At 39.2% G+C, this 17,164-nt stretch overlaps 2 long non-coding RNA genes across 2 annotated transcripts in view; one reads left to right on the top strand and one right to left on the bottom strand.

Moving 5' to 3' along the window:
- The window catches only part of LOC142073180 (uncharacterized), a 208,404-nt gene that overhangs the window by 81,528 nt on the left and 109,712 nt on the right, over nucleotides 1-17,164 (bottom strand). Inside the window, exon 4 of the long non-coding RNA XR_012669891.1 lies at nucleotides 13,226-13,338. This is a non-coding gene — a long non-coding RNA (uncharacterized LOC142073180). The remainder of the gene's footprint in view (nucleotides 1-13,225; nucleotides 13,339-17,164) is intronic.
- LOC125643069 (uncharacterized) overlaps nucleotides 15,151-17,164 on the top strand; it is a 53,510-nt gene continuing 51,496 nt past the window's right edge. The window contains exon 1 of the long non-coding RNA XR_007358570.2: nucleotides 15,151-15,273. This is a non-coding gene — a long non-coding RNA (uncharacterized LOC125643069). The remainder of the gene's footprint in view (nucleotides 15,274-17,164) is intronic.

Genomic DNA, 17,164 nt, shown 5'->3' with positions numbered 1-17,164 from the left:
TACTTACATTTCAGTGTATAGTATATAGAGCAGTAAAATTTTAGTTTGTATTGACTTTGCTAGTGCTTTTTATGTAGCCTGTTGTAAAACTAGGCAAATATCTAGATACCTGCTGGAAGACATCTGCGTATCCCCAGGGGTACACGTACCCCTGGTTGAGAACTACTGCCTTAGAGCTTCTCCTTATCCATTGTATCCTGCTGATAAAGGTCTTTGATAATACCCACAGGCTCACTCAGTGCGAACTTCCCATTCAGTGACACATGGGGGAGTATGGAGGGGCAGATCCCCATTGCAGTCAGGAAGCAGTTAAAGAGCTCTTCTGGGCACAATCAGCTTCCACCCAGTGCACCTGTGAGGCTTGTAAAACCTGGAGTTGGGCAGCTCCTCAAAAGGTAGTATCCCTGCTCAGTGCAGGGTGGTACTTTGAAGGAGCAGGACTGCAACTCCGCTCACTGGCCCCTGGAAACAGGGGTTGGTGACCAGATAAACATCTTGAGAGCCCTCTCAAAGGGGAAGGACTGTCACTTTTCTTTTTTTCCTCTTTTGGCTTCCTTAAGGCCTTGGACTCTGCTTTTAGAGGGCTGTGGAAGCATACTGCACTGCTTTAACTCTCCTCCCCCCACAAGGGGGCATATGCCCTGAACAATGCAACCAAAGCACTGTGCCCCAGATTCTAAGGCAGGAACAGTGCCCACCCTCTCCCAAGGGGGCACTAGAGAGACCTAACTTAATCCAGGGAGGTAGTCTTTCAAATAATCTTCATGGAAGCTAAACTTATGCTCAAAGTCAGTTCCTTTATTTTAAGGGAAAGGGTTATTGCCTGACTTCATCTGGGTGCAGTTACCTTGCAACTGTGTTCCAACCTTCTTTCTCCCCTCCCCCACGGTCATTGTGGTGGCAGTTTTATGATTCATTAAACTCAACAACATATGGAAATCACACAGCACCGAACAAAACCAAGACTTTTTTTTTTCAACTCAAATGTAATCTGTGCTAAAGCATACAGCTGTGAGACTGAAACATTAGTCAGAAAACAAAACACATTGGAAAAATAAGTGCCTATGAAAGACCCTGGGCATTGGGTGGGAAGACTTCATTACCAATGAGGAGATCAGAGAAGTCACCAACCACCCAGCTCACCTTTTGTAGAATCAGAAGGCAGCACTGGATATATTTGGGGCATGTATTCCAGATGACAACACACAGGCTCCCACATGAAGTAATGAAGTGGGAAACAACTGGTGTGAGGAAACAAGGGCACCGAAGAGAAACTTTAAGAACACCCTTAATAAGGAGGGAAGGATAGTTGATCTCAGCACCACAGAGCTGATGGAAGCCGTAGCAAATGATGGAGGAATGGAAGAGACTTGATTCCCTGTACCCTGGTACAGGAAGAATGTAATGTAATTATTATGGTAGTGCAGGATTGCCTAGGGTCCCCAGTCAGGGATCGCTGCCCCATTGTGATAAGAAGTGTAGGCTCCCATAACAAAAGATGGCCCCAGCCCTGAAGAACAATCTATTAAATACCTACAGCAGATACATGATTCCTAGTGTTCCTGTGGTTACCAAATAAATCTTTCCTATTTCACTAAATATTCACTGAAGTCTATAAGAATTCTCACTATGTGAGAGTCAGATCAGAATGAGGGCCCATACTCTCTCTGCATCAGTTTTCAGAAAACTATATCCAGATCAGTCTTGGTGACTCATCCTTTTCTTGTGACAAGAAATAGAACTTGGAAGACTCAGTGGTAGAAAGTTTTATTATACCATCAAATTGTCTAAACTAAGCTCTGGAGAACATCAAGGTGTGTGTGTGTGTTAGACTGGAGCCAAACTTTTAAGGCAAACTTTTAAGCCGCAACCTGCAATAGGTACAACAACCTAATTCTAGAGACACCTTGCTTGAGGGCAGACCCCATAGCACTCAACACATGGCACAGCATGTGCTCCCAATGCACTGATTCAGCTCCACTGGCCTAAGGGCATAAACCAAACTGTGACTGATGTGCCTAAGAAGAAACTTCCCAAATTGACAATTACTCCATAATTGTCCATTTGGGGGTTTCGGGCACCTTTCTCCGAAGCTACTGGTACTCGTCACTGTGGGAATCAATGTGCTGGACTGATCAGGAATGACAATTCCCTTGTTTACTTGGTTGGTTTTTTTAGGTTTAAAAAAAAATTAAAGAAATATTTTGTTATATCGTAGAAGGCTAATGATCAGCTCCTTTTTTTGTGCAAGGAAGCTGTATTTCTAAATTTGTATTTAAAACACAATTTATAATCTTGCATGAATTTTATACTACATTCCTATCAAGTCCCTCCCTGGTAGGTGTGTTACATGTTAGGAAGTTTTTATTTTCATGGGTAGTGGAGAGTGTGCACTCTGAGCATGAACCAATTATTAACTGCATCAGTGTCTTTGTGGGGCTTCCATTGTGCTGGTTTTTCCTCTGGGTCTGTCTTATACCATGGCTGTGTGCATGTCATTTGTTTCTGGGAAAGTTTACTGCACTCCTCCAAAGCCTTCCAAGTAGGGATAGTTCATTGGCTGTTGCTCACTATTCCCCTTCACTTTGTATATTCCTTGCTAGGAACTCCATCCCACTGGAAAATACCTACAAGACTTTATTTAATGCAATCAAGTGTCAAAATCACTAATTGGATGCTTTCTCTCCATGACTAATGAAAAGTTGAAGCTACTGCAGAAACACATCAAGAGACTTCACAAATTGTAGTTAAAAATAACACACTTATATTTAGAGATGATAGATTTGAGAGCAGAAAGTACAGAGAACGGAGGGTAAAAACACAGCTATATATAGGTTTGGGAGCTGAATGTTTGGACTACAGCTGGGTGAACCCTGCAGAGTCTGGTTCATGCAGGGTCTGTTTGCTAGCATTAGCAATGGACTAATACCTGCAAGCAAGAAAGTTCAGGTTCTACAGACAGTCTGTTTATGCTTCGGAGAATTTACAGGGAGGACAGGCAGTGGCATCACCTACAACAGAAGTAGCTTGAATTTCCACTGCAATATACTGCAATGTCCTCCATGTCCTGCTGGTAGATGATGTTCATAAATTCACTATTTCAGCATATTCTTCTGCTACCATGCCCACACTGCTCCCTGGCTATTTCTTCAGGATTTGGGCCATGTTGACTCCCTTCAGGGCCTGGCAGAAGGAAAGTTGTGGCCACTTCAAGCCTTCTCTTGGTGGCCTTTCCAGTAGCTAGGGCCTTGTGCTTGGTGTTGAAGTGGCGTAAGTCTCCAGCCCACCCAAGATGCTGTAGATAAAAATCATCTCTTGCCCACTCCTTTGGCCCACCCATCCAACTTCATTGGTTCCTCACTGCTCTAGATATCAAGATCATCATCCTTGCCTTCTTATTCCACTCAACCACAACCTGTTACTGTGATCTTGTCTCTATCTGTGTTCCCCTTTGTCCTCTCCATTCTCTGCCATCCTTGATGCCCCCTTTTTTCTCTTCTTTCACTCCCATTTCTGACCCTGCATTTCATGCATAGGGGCAGCATGTAAACTACCCTCAAACTTATAGACCAACCTATTTTCCTCATCACATTCAAATCCTTTCTTAAAGAATAGCTTCTCCTCTTTTGCCTTCAGGAAATATAATCAGGTGAAGTTAATGTAACCAACAAAATGTGTTACTTAACTACCCCATGATCATGTTACTGTTATCCTTGTCCTTCTTTTAAAATTACTAATGAGCAGGGGGTCTACTTAAATCATGGAGGAATCACACAATTTTCACAGGTTGGTCATGGCACAAAGAGCAAATTTCACAGATGTGTTACACAAAACTCTCAAAAATGTGTTATTTCTCCACAGCATTTCTCAGATGAGGGGCCTGGACCCAAAAGGGTGGTCAGAAGACAATTAGCGGGGTCACAGTGTTGCCACCCTTACATCTGTGCTGCTGCTAGCCATGGTGCTACTTTCAGATCTGGGCACCCAGCCAGCAACCACCGCTCTTTGCTCTGCCTTTAGAGCTGGGCGGCTGGAGACCATACTTCATGGACGAGACCAGATTTCACAGTCAGTGATGCAACTTTAACAGCCATGGATTTAGTTCACCCCTACTAATGAGTCTCACGTCATGTTGAAATCCCATGATACACTATTCATGGAAAGGACTGTTTGAGACATGTAGCATATTTTTGTTTGGAAACAGCTACTGACCATGTGGAAAGGACACAGATTTCATATGTCTGCTAGTATGTCATATATCTTCTACAATGTTGTGTGTGTAACATTTAGAAAGTGTTTAGCACTTTCATTAGCAGAGTCATAGATGTCCACTGTTAATTTTATAATATTCACATGTTATATAAAGTTGTTTTTTTTTTGCCTGGCTATACCTCAAGTGACAATTTTTGTACAGCCCTATCTATTCCTAAGCCCATGCTCTCTATAGACAGGCATGAACAATTGTCTCTCTCCCAGAGCCACCAACCTATCTTAGACAGTCTAGATTCAGCCAAAATAAATAATTTTTGAGTATACAAAAACATGTTATGTCTCAAACGGTTAAAGACCCAGTCCTTTCCGCGAAAAGCGTATCCTGATTTACAAAGAGGAGAGGAAAAATTAGAATAACTTCTTTAATGAAACATTAGCTTCATAATTATAGTTCCCTATTATAATTATGAGTGTAATGTATTTGCATTTCAGAGTGTCATGTTTACTGTAGCATATATGAACTTAAAACCGTCCTGTGAAATCTTATTGAGAAAAATATTAACAGCATCTTATTTTCAAAAGCCACTTTTTTCTAAAGAAGGGGGGGAAATATGTATGTCAAGTCGGTCTTATTTGTCAAGCTGAAGTGTTAAATAACTGCAGTGTGAAAATCAGAAGATAATTTCATGACTAATTTCTCTTTAAAACTACGACTGTCAATCTTTGTAAACAGATTGATAGAAAGCCCTTGAGAGTAGCGTTTTAATTTCTGGGTACTAATTAGAGATAGAATATCTGAAAAGTATCAGACTATTTGCTGAATTTAACTAAGCTTTGGGTTTGATTATGTTTGGGTTTAAAGATTTAATAGATCAAAGCACTCGCAGTTTACTGTAGGTAAATAATAATATTTAGGTCACAGAAGAGCTGGAGTTTTTTGAGGCTAACCAGAATATAGCTGTTAAACTGTTATGTGAGTCAAAAGATTTCTATATTACAGTTACAGCAGATCTGCAGAGACTGAATTTGAGATTTCTCTCTCTGTAATAGCTGTATGACAGGAAAGCCTTATAATGAAGAAGTATTCTGCACTCCCATTCTGTTTACATCCTTTGATTTGTGTACTTGTGTTTATTTTGGGCTTAGAAATGACTCCATGGAAAATTGATTAATCATGATTAATTTTCATGAGATGAAAAAAATGCATGCAAGAACAAGGTGACGCTGGGCCAAACTCTGCACTGATTTAACTGGGTTGCAGAGCATCACACAATTCGGTTTATAATTTACAGTAGCTGATGATAAATTTTGCCCTAGTAACGTGGCATGAACCCTCTGAAGTCAATGTGTTTGATTCTCTTACCCCAGATTTTGAATGGTGAACAGAGGTTAGAACTTCTCCCTTTGTCTTTCCAGTTTTTATTTTGCTACAAAATGTAATGCCTTTTTATTTGAAGCCTTAATCTGCGTGCCAGATGGGAATGAAACCTGATGTGCTGAAATACTGTAAGAAAGGATGTGTTCCATGGCGTTTCCTGCCCAACCAGAAACAGGAAGTGGGAAGTATCCGATATCTCTCAAAAGACAGTTCCAACATTGTTTCAGAGCAGGGAAGAGTTAAATTCAGGAGGAAGATGGTGCTGTGGTTAAGACATTGCACTCCCAAAACCACCACAGATTTTCTGTGTTACCTTGGGAAAGTCACTTAATTTTGTGTCTCCTTTCCTCTTGTAAAATGAGATCTGTACATTTTTCTCCCACTTTTTATCCATTTACATTTTCTTACTGTGTATTTGTACAGTGCCTAGAACAGTTATTATATATTGTTTGTATTGCACCTAGTTGGCTCCGTCATGGACAAAGGCTAGGCATTGTAGAAACCCAACAAGATGATGATCCCTGTCACAGCGAGTTTACAATAAGACCAATGGGGTCCCGATCTCAGTTGATGCCTAAGTGCTACCATCAAACAAACAATAGTAACAATGATCAATAAGTTTTGCATAAGCAGCTGTGCTTTGAGTGCTCATCTGAACCAAATGCCTGAGATTTGTCAACCAGTAACATTAAGGGTATTTTTGTGTTACTTTAAATGGAGACAGGGTCTAATCCTACACACCTGGCCAAGTCCAATGGGCATGGAGCATCCAAACTTAATTCTAGTGAAACTTTTAGGTGTGCAATTTAAGCTCATGAGTGTGCCAAGAATACAAGGGGTCTGAAGCAACTAAATCAATGGATAACGGCAAAGCATCAATTTGAAGTCAACAATTTTTCCAGGGATGGAGGGAGGGGAGATTATATTTTTATTTACTCTCTGTATTTTCTTGTACTACATGTAGTAACTCAATTATTTTATTCCCTGTATGGGGCCTTTCCTGTGGGAGATAAATCTCCCTGGAGTTTTGTAAACACTTAAGACTAAATATTTCTGTCACTGTCTGTTAACCAGTTTCATGGGAAGTAGTTAAAAATGAGAGTTGAATTTAGGCCTCAGATCTCTGAACCTGGTTCCTAGGAACTTCAATGAGTGCAGCACAAATGCATCTGCAGCTAGAATTTGATTTGTAGTGTTCATTTTTGTTTTATAAGTGACTGTCTTTTTTTTTAACTTCATATCCAAGCCCTGGCCAACTGTCACTTCAAACTCAAGCCCAAATCAACAACATCACGGTGTCTCTGATGGATTATTTGTGCATATTTGTGCAAATATTGTTTGTGCATTTTGTCACTGTGCTTGAAAGCTTTAACTTTTCTGAATTTTTCCTCCCTCCGTCCCCCAGTCTGTCTCTTTGATCTTCTTTGCAGGAGATACAGTTGCATTTAAGTGTAATTTAAATCGAACCACCTCTCCCCCTTCACCATAATTTGTTCCTGCAATTTAGATAACTATTGTGCACATTTTTGAGTAATGCATTCAAATTTTTTTCCTGGTTTTCTACCTTTGATTTCTTCCCCCCTTGCAAAACTTCTTTGTTCAGTTTCCTTTAACTATTCTAAAAGAAGTTGGTTGTCATTCTTGTTATGCTGAATTTAATAGTATGACAGGTACAGATAGCATACAGTAGAAGTACAGTAGAATTCACCTAATTTACCATATTGCAGTTAAAATCAATGCATCCCAATCCATACATCAACCTAGTTACAAGAAGCCCATAGAGATATTTGCTGTGAAATGATCCTTTTCTGATGTGCTTTTAAAAAAAACGACGACGACAACAAACAAAAAACCCCCTGAAGGTTTGTAATAATATATAAGTATGGTCAGAATTTATACAGTCATCCTAGCTCTGGTGACCAGCATAAAGGATAATATGGTGGAAGGGTTACACTAACGAACACCAGTTCACACCTATAAACAACTGACTAGTCTCTGAGACAACACCAGACTTGTTATTTGACCAGATTAGGTGTGCCATTTATCCAATGTTTAGAGTAAATGAAATGGACTGCACTGGATTTTTTTTTTTTGTTCCTGGGAAAAGTCCCAGCCTAGTGTTTATGTTATTCATCGTGATGTCTATTAGAAGAGCTCTCCTATGTTTTCTAAACAGTGGCACCTTTTTACTTGAAACACTTTGGGTGAGGTACTCTGGTAAGAGTAAAGGTTGTTCATTATTTTGGTTCTAGTAATGCCAGTGATACTATAGTTAGTCTGTTACAGTAAGAGTGTGTAATTTTGTGCAAGACTATAAAACCAGTGACATTTATCTTTTTAAATGACTTTGCAAAGCGCATATCACCCAGCGTTGTTGTATGTCTTGCACTTAGGCTAACAAGCATGTCTCAACACGTATGGCACTATGAATTCACATAATATTATCAAGGAGGACACCCAAGGTTTCTCAGATTTTTTCTGTCCTTCACATTGATTATGAAGCTCTTGGGTTTGGCTCTGCCACTCTAAATTCTGATCCCTGCTACATATATCAGAAACATGGCAAAAATGTTTGATTCTGTCATTAAAGTTGATATGAAGCAAAATCTGCAATCTCTTCCCCTCCACTAAGGGTAGCAGTGAACCTACTTCCTTAATAATTTTTACTAATCATACCGAGGCAGCCTCGGGATTGTTCAGAAAAAGAAATGACATTGCTTAGGCAATGATTTTTCCCACATCTAAAAATAACAATTGTCCACAATAATGTAAACCAAATACTTGCTCCAGTCACAGATGCTGGACGAAATCCTGTTCCCAGTTACACCAGTGTAAATCCAGATTAAGTTAATCATCTTCAGTGCAGTTAGTCTGTTTTTACTCCAGTGTTGCTTAAGCCCTTTTTGTGCATTTGTAATACCAACAGGTGACATGATTAATATTTGTTTTCTTGGGTGCTCGCTCTTAGTACATCAGCTCAGTCTGTTTGAAGAATGTATGGTCTGATTAGAAACTTTTTATTACGGCAAGGTTACAATAAAACATTAACAAACTAAATCTTACGTTACTTATCACTTGTTCAGAATCAGATGAATATTCAAAGAACCTGGCTAAAGATTCTGGTTCATTCTGCTAAAAAGGGTGACCAAATTTCCAAATACCTAGCCCCTTTTTGGCATGTCTCTTGTCTATGTACTTGTTGTGAAAGCTTTTCCATTACAAGGATAAGTCCATATTTTACTATACCACAATTCCACAGGAGGAGTTGCATTTTTCCAATAATGTGCAGTAAAAGTCTAGCTGATAACTATAAAGAAAGTAATTTGTCATTCTGTTTAAAATGCAGATCCTTTACTGGAGCATTAAGTAAGCATGTCAGAGGATCTGTAGGAAGCCGGCATTTTGTGATATGATGAATCTCTTTAATAATTTCCTCCCCAGACCATCTAATTCCTGAATACAACCATCACATGTGCAAGTACGTTCTCCACAACCCCTCCAACAATTAAATAATTTATTCCACCTTGCTCCTGGGTCAACTTCTCAAATGCAGTTAAAGGTCTAGACAGAGCTGCCTTGTATCCAAAGCTCACATATAAAATGTTTGTTTATCCTGTAAATCCTGAAAATATGGGATCTTTATATTACATATCTCTTGGTATGATTTCAAACCAGGACCCAAGAACAGCTGTCTGAATTCAGTAATCTCAGTTCTTACTCACAACAGTAGTCACTTGGAATTTATTTATTCCTAGGAATAAATTCCTTATTAATGAAAGTACCTAAGGGAGATCATGTTGGTGACAGGAACTTTAAAAAAAAAATTGTCCAAAGCTGCTGAAGTGACCTAAATGAATGGGTGACTTACTTTTCTTTAACCCAACAGTTACTATGAATAGCTATATTTTGTGCTACAGTTTTTTCAAGTTTTACCCCAGTGTTTGGAAGGACTGTGAACCCAAGTGATCATATCTTTTAATTGTGCTGCATAAGAAGAATAATTAGGCAGAGCTAATCCACCCCATGTTGTAGGTTTATACAGAATTTTAGAACTCCCCCTTTTGTCTTTTGTTTCCATCTGAATTTTAATAGCACATCCTACCATGGTTTTTAATGTCATGTTGGGGATATCAACAGGGATGCACTGAAACAAAAATGATCATTTTGGGAGGCCATTCATCTTTACTGAGGCTACCCTGCCTAGCCAAGATACTTCATATTTGTTCCATTCCTCCTAGTCTCTTATTTTATTCCACACTGTAGGGAATTGGCTTTAAGATTTTTTTTTCTGTTTCTCTGCAATACTTATTCCTAAACATTTTAAAAATTCCTTTACCCATTTAAATGTATGTAGCTGATAAGTTTGTTTTGACCCTTTTGGGAATATTAATTCCTAATATTTCAGAATGATCATAGCTTATTTTGAAGCCTGATACTAATGTCTGTTGCATAATTTCTAATGAGGCTTCTGGATCCCGCAGATGTAACAAGACATCATTGATACACAAGCTATTGTGTGTTCTAATTCAGAAGGCATTTTGATGCCCTTAACCAAGTGACAGTTTTTTACATATATAGCAAATGGCTCCATTGGCAAACTAACAGTCTCATATACCCCCAGACAAATTAAAAGGAGTGGATTAATGACCATTAGCCAAAGCAGATACTTGAGCATGCGTATATTGAGCCATTATGCCCCTCTAAAATTGATTTCCCAAATCAAAGTTCACCAAAATCTGTCAGAGGTATTCCCAGTGCTTAATCTGTAATGAAAGAGATGCTGGGGCTCAAAGAATTAGGTGCCGGGGATTAAGCAATATTTTTACTTTCATAACTGATGCGGCAAGCCCAGAGGTGCCAGGGCTATGAACTGCCATTCCTACAGGTCCTGGGGCTCAGGCAAGCCCTGGCACAAATTAAGCACTAAGGTTTGCCATTCCAGCCAGTCAAAGGCTTTTTCAGCATTCAAAGAAAGCAGCCTATAGGAAGAATTCAGAGTTTATCAGATTGGTGAGGGTGAACATATTGGGCAAGAAGACACTCAGTCTGTTTGCTAGCACATTGGCATACATTTTTGCATCCACATTAATTAAATAGGTCTGTATGATTCACAATTGGTAAGATCTTTTCCTTCTTTAGGAACGACCACAGTTATTGTGTCTTTCCCTGAATCTGGAATCTCATTCCTCTACAATGTATCATTAAACAGACCAAAGCTTGTTTAGAACTCTGTAAAACTCCCTGGAAAACCCATTGGGTCCTGGAGCTTTATTGACTTTTAAATTCTTAATTACAACTGGAACTTCCTCTGCAGCAATTTCTCCATCAAGAGCTTCTGCGTCATCCTCTGACAGCTCAGGTACTTTTATGCTTCTAAATATCTATACATTTAGGATTTGGGTGTTCTGTAAGTATTTCAGAGATCTGTTTGATCCCATAATGAAATTTTGCTTTTTATTTCTTATCAGAAAAATTATCAGGCTGAATTATCCTGTTTCTTTTTTTAGCATTCTGGCTAAAAGCCTCTCAGTTTTATTTTTGTCTTCATAATATTTTTGTTTGTTTAATACATCTAAGTGTTTGTTTGCTCAGCCTTTCCTTTGCTTTCTCAGGGTTGAGGTTACTAGATCAGGGAAAATTTGTATGTACTGACTGGGAATCAACAGTGGTTCAGCTCTCTCTCTCTCAGTATTTTATCCTCATCTTGATAGTAGTGTAGACAGACAATCCAAGCTTTTGGAATTGGGGCCTTGGGAAAAGGACCTGTGATCCCTCTCAAACTTTATTGCCAAGTTTTAATGTCATGGCAAATATCACACAATCTGTCCAGCAGATTTCTCTTCTCGGTCTCCTGCGGAATATCTATAATACTTATGTTAATTCTACATTCTCTATTAGTCCTGCAGTTTTAATTTTACTTTTTCCCTTTTTTTAAATGTAATGATTAGTAATGTTAATTGCTCATTTAATCCTGTTTCCACATCTGATCTTTTCCCATCAATCTTCTACATCAAAAATATATATTAAAAAATTTAATTTAAAGTCTGGAACTCTTCCTTATCTCCTTATTCATCTTTGTGATTTCTAACACCAGCTCCTTCAGGTCAGCCTTAGTGATTGGTGGTTCTCCACTCATAATTTGTTTACAGGACGGGGAGTTACACGGCCATGAGAGAGAGTCTTTGTTTTGGGGAGAGAGGGAGTGCAACAGATTTTTGTATTGGAGGATTTTTCCTTTATTTCTCAGACATATAAATCTTCCTCTTCTTTCCTGTTTGCTCATTGTGCCGTTCTCAAAATGGCAGCTGCCACACTTCCTCTCCCAGCCACAATAGTTACAAGATTGTATTTTTTTTATCCTGTTGCACTTACCCACCCTGCTGCGTTATCTCATTACAGGATAATGAGGATCCAGTTCAACATCTGAGCTTGCAGATTCATTGTTAATGTTCTGCTGGCTGATGGTGCTGGATTTTCTCCCCCAGTGGCTACTCACTGGGACTGGGATCAGCCATCTCTCCAGCCTTCTCATTTTCTTTTCAAAACTGGCTCCAAAGTAGCTATTCACATTTACAGCACAAACCTATGGATTCAGGCTGGCTTTTTTTTTTAATCTTGTTACATTTCTTTTATTCCCCATTTATTACAGAGAGCTGGATTGAGCCACCATTTTATCTGTTGGGTTAGTCACTCTCCATATGGCCTGACTTTTTTACACTTGCATAGCTCCAGTAACTTACATGGAGTTACTGCTGATTCTCACTGGTGTGAGAGCAGAATTGAGTCCTAAGTCCATAATATTCAAACATGGGTACCTGATTTTTGGTAGTGCTGAGAATCCACAGCTCCTGTTAAATGCAGGAGAGCAATGCTGCTCAGCAGCTTTCAAAATTGCATCCTGCGTTAAAGTGCATAGGCATCCAAATTTGAATAATGTGCCTTAAAAGACGAGTCAGAAAGGGTGAGGCGTTGTACTTCGAGAAGCTTCTTTTCTCCAATTTTCACATTAAAATGGATTATGTTGGTTCTAGAAATAATCTCCAATATGCGGCCTTCTGAGCTAAGCACGACCAATGAAAAAACACTACAGGAATGTCAAACTAAGGAGTAAAAAGAACAGGAGGACTTGTGGCACCTTAGAGACTAACAAATTTATTTGAGCATAAGCTTTCGTGAAGTGAGCTGTAGCACATGAAACAAGTCAGCACAACAAAATGTAGGAATAAAGATTACTTGATTATAATGCCTATATCTCCTTATTCACTGTGTTGTCATGTCCCACAGCTCAAGGATTTGGCCCAAATTAAAGATGGGTGGCTTTACACAGCTTTATTTTGTTTATGCAAAGTAGTGGTTGTTTATGATAAGCTATTTCTTATTTATGCTGAACTCTTCCTTTTGCTCTGAGAATGATTCAGAACTTCCCTTATGTTAGAATCAAATATTTATCTGCACTGGAAACCCCTCCATTCCCTCCCTTTTCTAAATGAGGAAGTAGCACATATACATGGCAACGCTGATTTCTGTAACATGCTTCATTTACTCTTTAATTTGCCAGAGAGTAATGTGGTCTCATGTCAGTGTCTAGTCCTAGAAGCTAGAAAAAAGGGTTTTCCTCCCATCTCTGATACTGACCTTCCTCTGTGTCCATAGGTAAGTCCTTTAACTTGTGTGCCTCAGTCTTCTTATCTAGATAACAAAAGGTACCTCACAGGGGTGTTGAGGATTACTTAATGTCTGAAAGCACTCTGAAAAAGAGAAGTACACCATAAGCCAAAGACTATAAATCATTCTCAGCTCTAAAAATGAGACAATGTAGAGATTCAAGGCTGCCATGTGAACAAAGCCTGCAACACTGATCTCATCTGACTGCAAATCTTTGGTCAGAGCAATATTATTTACTTTCACAGGCCTGGCTGTAAGTGTGACACAGACAAATTTAGCTCTGAATTTAGTCTTTGTTTTCCTCCTGGTTTTGTGGTGATAGAGATTTGCACCTAGTCCTGAAGCGGTGTATTTATAGCTTTCAGACTGACGTGACCAATGTTAGCTTTGACAGCTTTCCCATCTTCTGAATGTAACAGCATAATAAGTAAGCTCCTTTCCAGTTTGCATACTGCTCTTGGAGTGGAAAAGGTACTCTATAGGGTTGTGGTTGTTTTTTTAAATTGGTACAGTGAAATGCATGTAGTGCTATTTAACAGAATGTAGTCTTGCACTCCAGTGACAGATGTGTTGCTCGCTGAGAAAATAATGAACATCACAGGAAAGAATGAGTAATTTTCCTTGTATTCTCTTTTCATTGTCATTTGTCTATAAATATAACTGCAGATTCTATGTCTGGTCATGGTTGACTCTGTTGGCTGGAAACCATTTTTAAACCCAAATATCTCAAGATACCAAATCCCTTTATTGCAAGCCAAAACTGAGTTCACGAGAGAGTCTACTACTTCCCCTCCAAGTAATGGGAAACATACAAATCAAAGTATCTGTAAAGATATCTTACCCTCCGGGAGGACAGAGTGGTTCAAGTAATAGATAATGGGCTGGAAAACATTTACATCTGGCTTAAAGCAAGGCTATGGACAAGTTCTCTTGGCAGCTGGTGAGAAAACAGCCAGAGACCTAATCATCATCCCGAGTGACTAACAGGTAAGCTTATGGCATTTCTTCTTCATTTAAAAACAGAGTAAGATAAAGACAGAAGTAGTTACACATCCAGTTTGGGTGCTCATTCTAGGTGCCATTTCCAAAGTATAAACAGAAGAAGGAAACACTTCAAGAGGGAGAATAGGGGGTTAAAGAAGCACCAAACAGAAATAGCTTGGGGCCTGATCCTCACCCCATAATTCCCAGCAAAGAGTGGCTCTTGATGTATATCTTCTCTTCCCATGCAGAGGCACTGAAGGCATGGTCCATTCTCCATTGCCCCATACCTGGTGGAGAACTCTCCATTTAGTTGGGATCCGTTGGTGGGAAGGGTGCAGACTAAGGGATGGGCTGGGAGGAGAAAATGCAAATGGCCCTGGATCTTAGAGAGACAGGAGGGCAAATACTATCCTCCTGAAGGAGCAGTCAGAAAACTTAGTGGCTGAAATGGATAACTTTTTTGTATATTCATAGCAAATGTTTAGCACATGCTCACTCCTCAAACTTCCATGTTGCTGTCGTCAACAGGCCACACCTTGACACATTCAATGTACGACGGGCATTTTAGCATTTTAACCCCACATTTTAAAGTGTTTATTGAAGGGTTAGTCTCCTGTCTTGGAGATGTGGGAAATGCTATTTTACATGCTAGGGAGAAGTAGGATGGTCGTGTGTGTGTGTGTGTGTGTGTAAAAGACACTAGACCGGGACTCAGGAGATCTAGAGACAATTTCTGGCTCTGCTACAGACTTCCTTTGTGATCTGGGGCAATTTGCTTAATGTGGGATTTTCAAAAGGTGGCCAGCTCCTGTAAAATTTGATGCGGATTTGCATGCCTACTTCTGTTAGGCTACTTTTGAAAATCTCATCCTTTGTTTCTCTGCCTCCTTTCAACACAGGTAAAATGGGAAATTATTTCCTTTGTCCGTCCTATCTATTTCGATTGTAAAATCTTCAGGCCGAGGATGCTCTCTTACTAGTTACATATACAGTGCCTAACACAATGGTGCTCGATCTCAGCTGGGACTTCGAAGGTACTGCAATACCATTTTTCTTTTTTTCCATACATATGCTTTTTCATGAACATGTTAGTTATTAATCAAAGGTTGTTGATATCTGATTTCTGTTTGGTCCATTTGTAAAGAGAATGGTGGCATTCTAATTCCTAGTGAAGAGTTGTCTACATCACTGAACCATGGAGCCACAACTGGTGCTAATTGTTACCCTTCTTGATTAGCTCACCAGAGAGGCCAATAATTGAATGGGTGATATCCTTTAGGTCAGGCTTGCAACATATTGGTGGGAATGGAGAAGATATGCATAGCTCATAGGGTGACCAGATGTCCCAGTTTTATAGGGACAGGCCCGATATTTGGGGCTTTGTTTTATATAGGTACCTATTACACTCCACCCCCATTTTTCAGACTTGCTGTCTGGTCACCCTAATAGCTCATGCTCTAATCATTCTGTGGATAAAATAGAGGGATTCATATTTGTTCATCTGGTACCTTGCCTACCTCTAAATTTACTCCCTTTTTAAAATTCAAGTTTAACAGCCATGAGTTTTATTAATGGGCTGCATCCTGATCTCAATGAAAAAAAGATGCTATTTGATGGTGCAGAATCAAGTAAAATAACTGTTTTTCTTTAGTCTTGTCTTATTTGTAGGACTTATGAAGGTCTCTGGGTAATATGTTACAAGTGACAGGTGATGTACCTTTCATTAGCTTCCTGCATTCTTTTCCTGCTGCCAAGTATTCATAAAAAGAAAAGGAGTACTTGTGGCACCTTAGAGACTAACCAATTTATTTGAGCATAAGCTTTCGTGAGCTACAGCTCACTTCATCATGAGCTGTAGCTCACGAAAGCTTATGCTCAAATAAATTGGTTAGTCTCTAAGGTGCCACAAGTACTCCTTTTCTTTTTGCGAATACAGACTAACACGGCTGTTACTCTGAAACCTGTCAAGTATTCATAGGTTTCAGAGGAACAGCCGTGTTAGTCTGTATTCGCAAAAAGAAAAGGAGTACTTGTGGCACCTTAGAGACTAACCAATTTATTTGAGCATGAGCTTTCGTGAGCTACAGCTCACTTCATCAGATGTATACCGTGGAAACTGCAGCAGACTTTATATACACACAGAGAAATATTTCTCTGTGTGTATATAAAGTCTGCTGCAGTTTCCACGGTATACATCTGATGAAGTGAGCTGTAGCTCACGAAAGCTCATGCTCAAATAAATTGGTTAGTCTCTAAGGTGCCACAAGTACTCCTTTTCTTTTTGCAAGTATTCATAGTAACAGCTTTTGAAGTGAGGTAAAGTAAAGGGAAAAACTAGGCACAACCACAAGCTTGATGTTTCTGTCTTCTGGTTCCTTAATACTTGGCTTTTGAACTCCTCATGAAATAAATAGAAAATGTCTTGTCTAGGCAACATTTTTGCGATTAATCATTCATTAGAAACTCTTCAGTGAATTTCACTCAGAATTTTAAGTGTGTGTTAATACACCAGACTATAAAAATGTGTTCCCAGAGGTAGGAAAGTAAGCAAACAAAACCCAATAAAGATTAGATTATGACCTGATTTTCCTAGATGTGTTTTCTCTGATATTAAGACCTGTCATACAGACTTTATTCCATACGTATATAGTGTCATATGAAATACTGTAAAATGCATACATAAACAAGCACCTGGTCAGTAGTAATGACTGAGAGGACAAGATACTTATAACAGACTATGTATTATTATCTATATAGTTTACTGTGATATACATACTTACAACTGTTGCCTTAAGCATATTGTTTCTATGGCTATGATTCTGTAATGTATCTAAGGGTGCTGTAGGAGTACGAACCATGAAATTGCATATACACCATTTAACAAAATCTTAACCCCCCTCTCCCACTCCAGAGCTTATTTTTGGG

This window comes from Caretta caretta, chromosome 9 (genome assembly GCF_965140235.1).
Source record: "Caretta caretta isolate rCarCar2 chromosome 9, rCarCar1.hap1, whole genome shotgun sequence".
NCBI lineage: Eukaryota > Metazoa > Chordata > Testudines > Cheloniidae > Caretta > Caretta caretta.
This window is presented reverse-complemented; position numbering and strand designations above follow the sequence as displayed.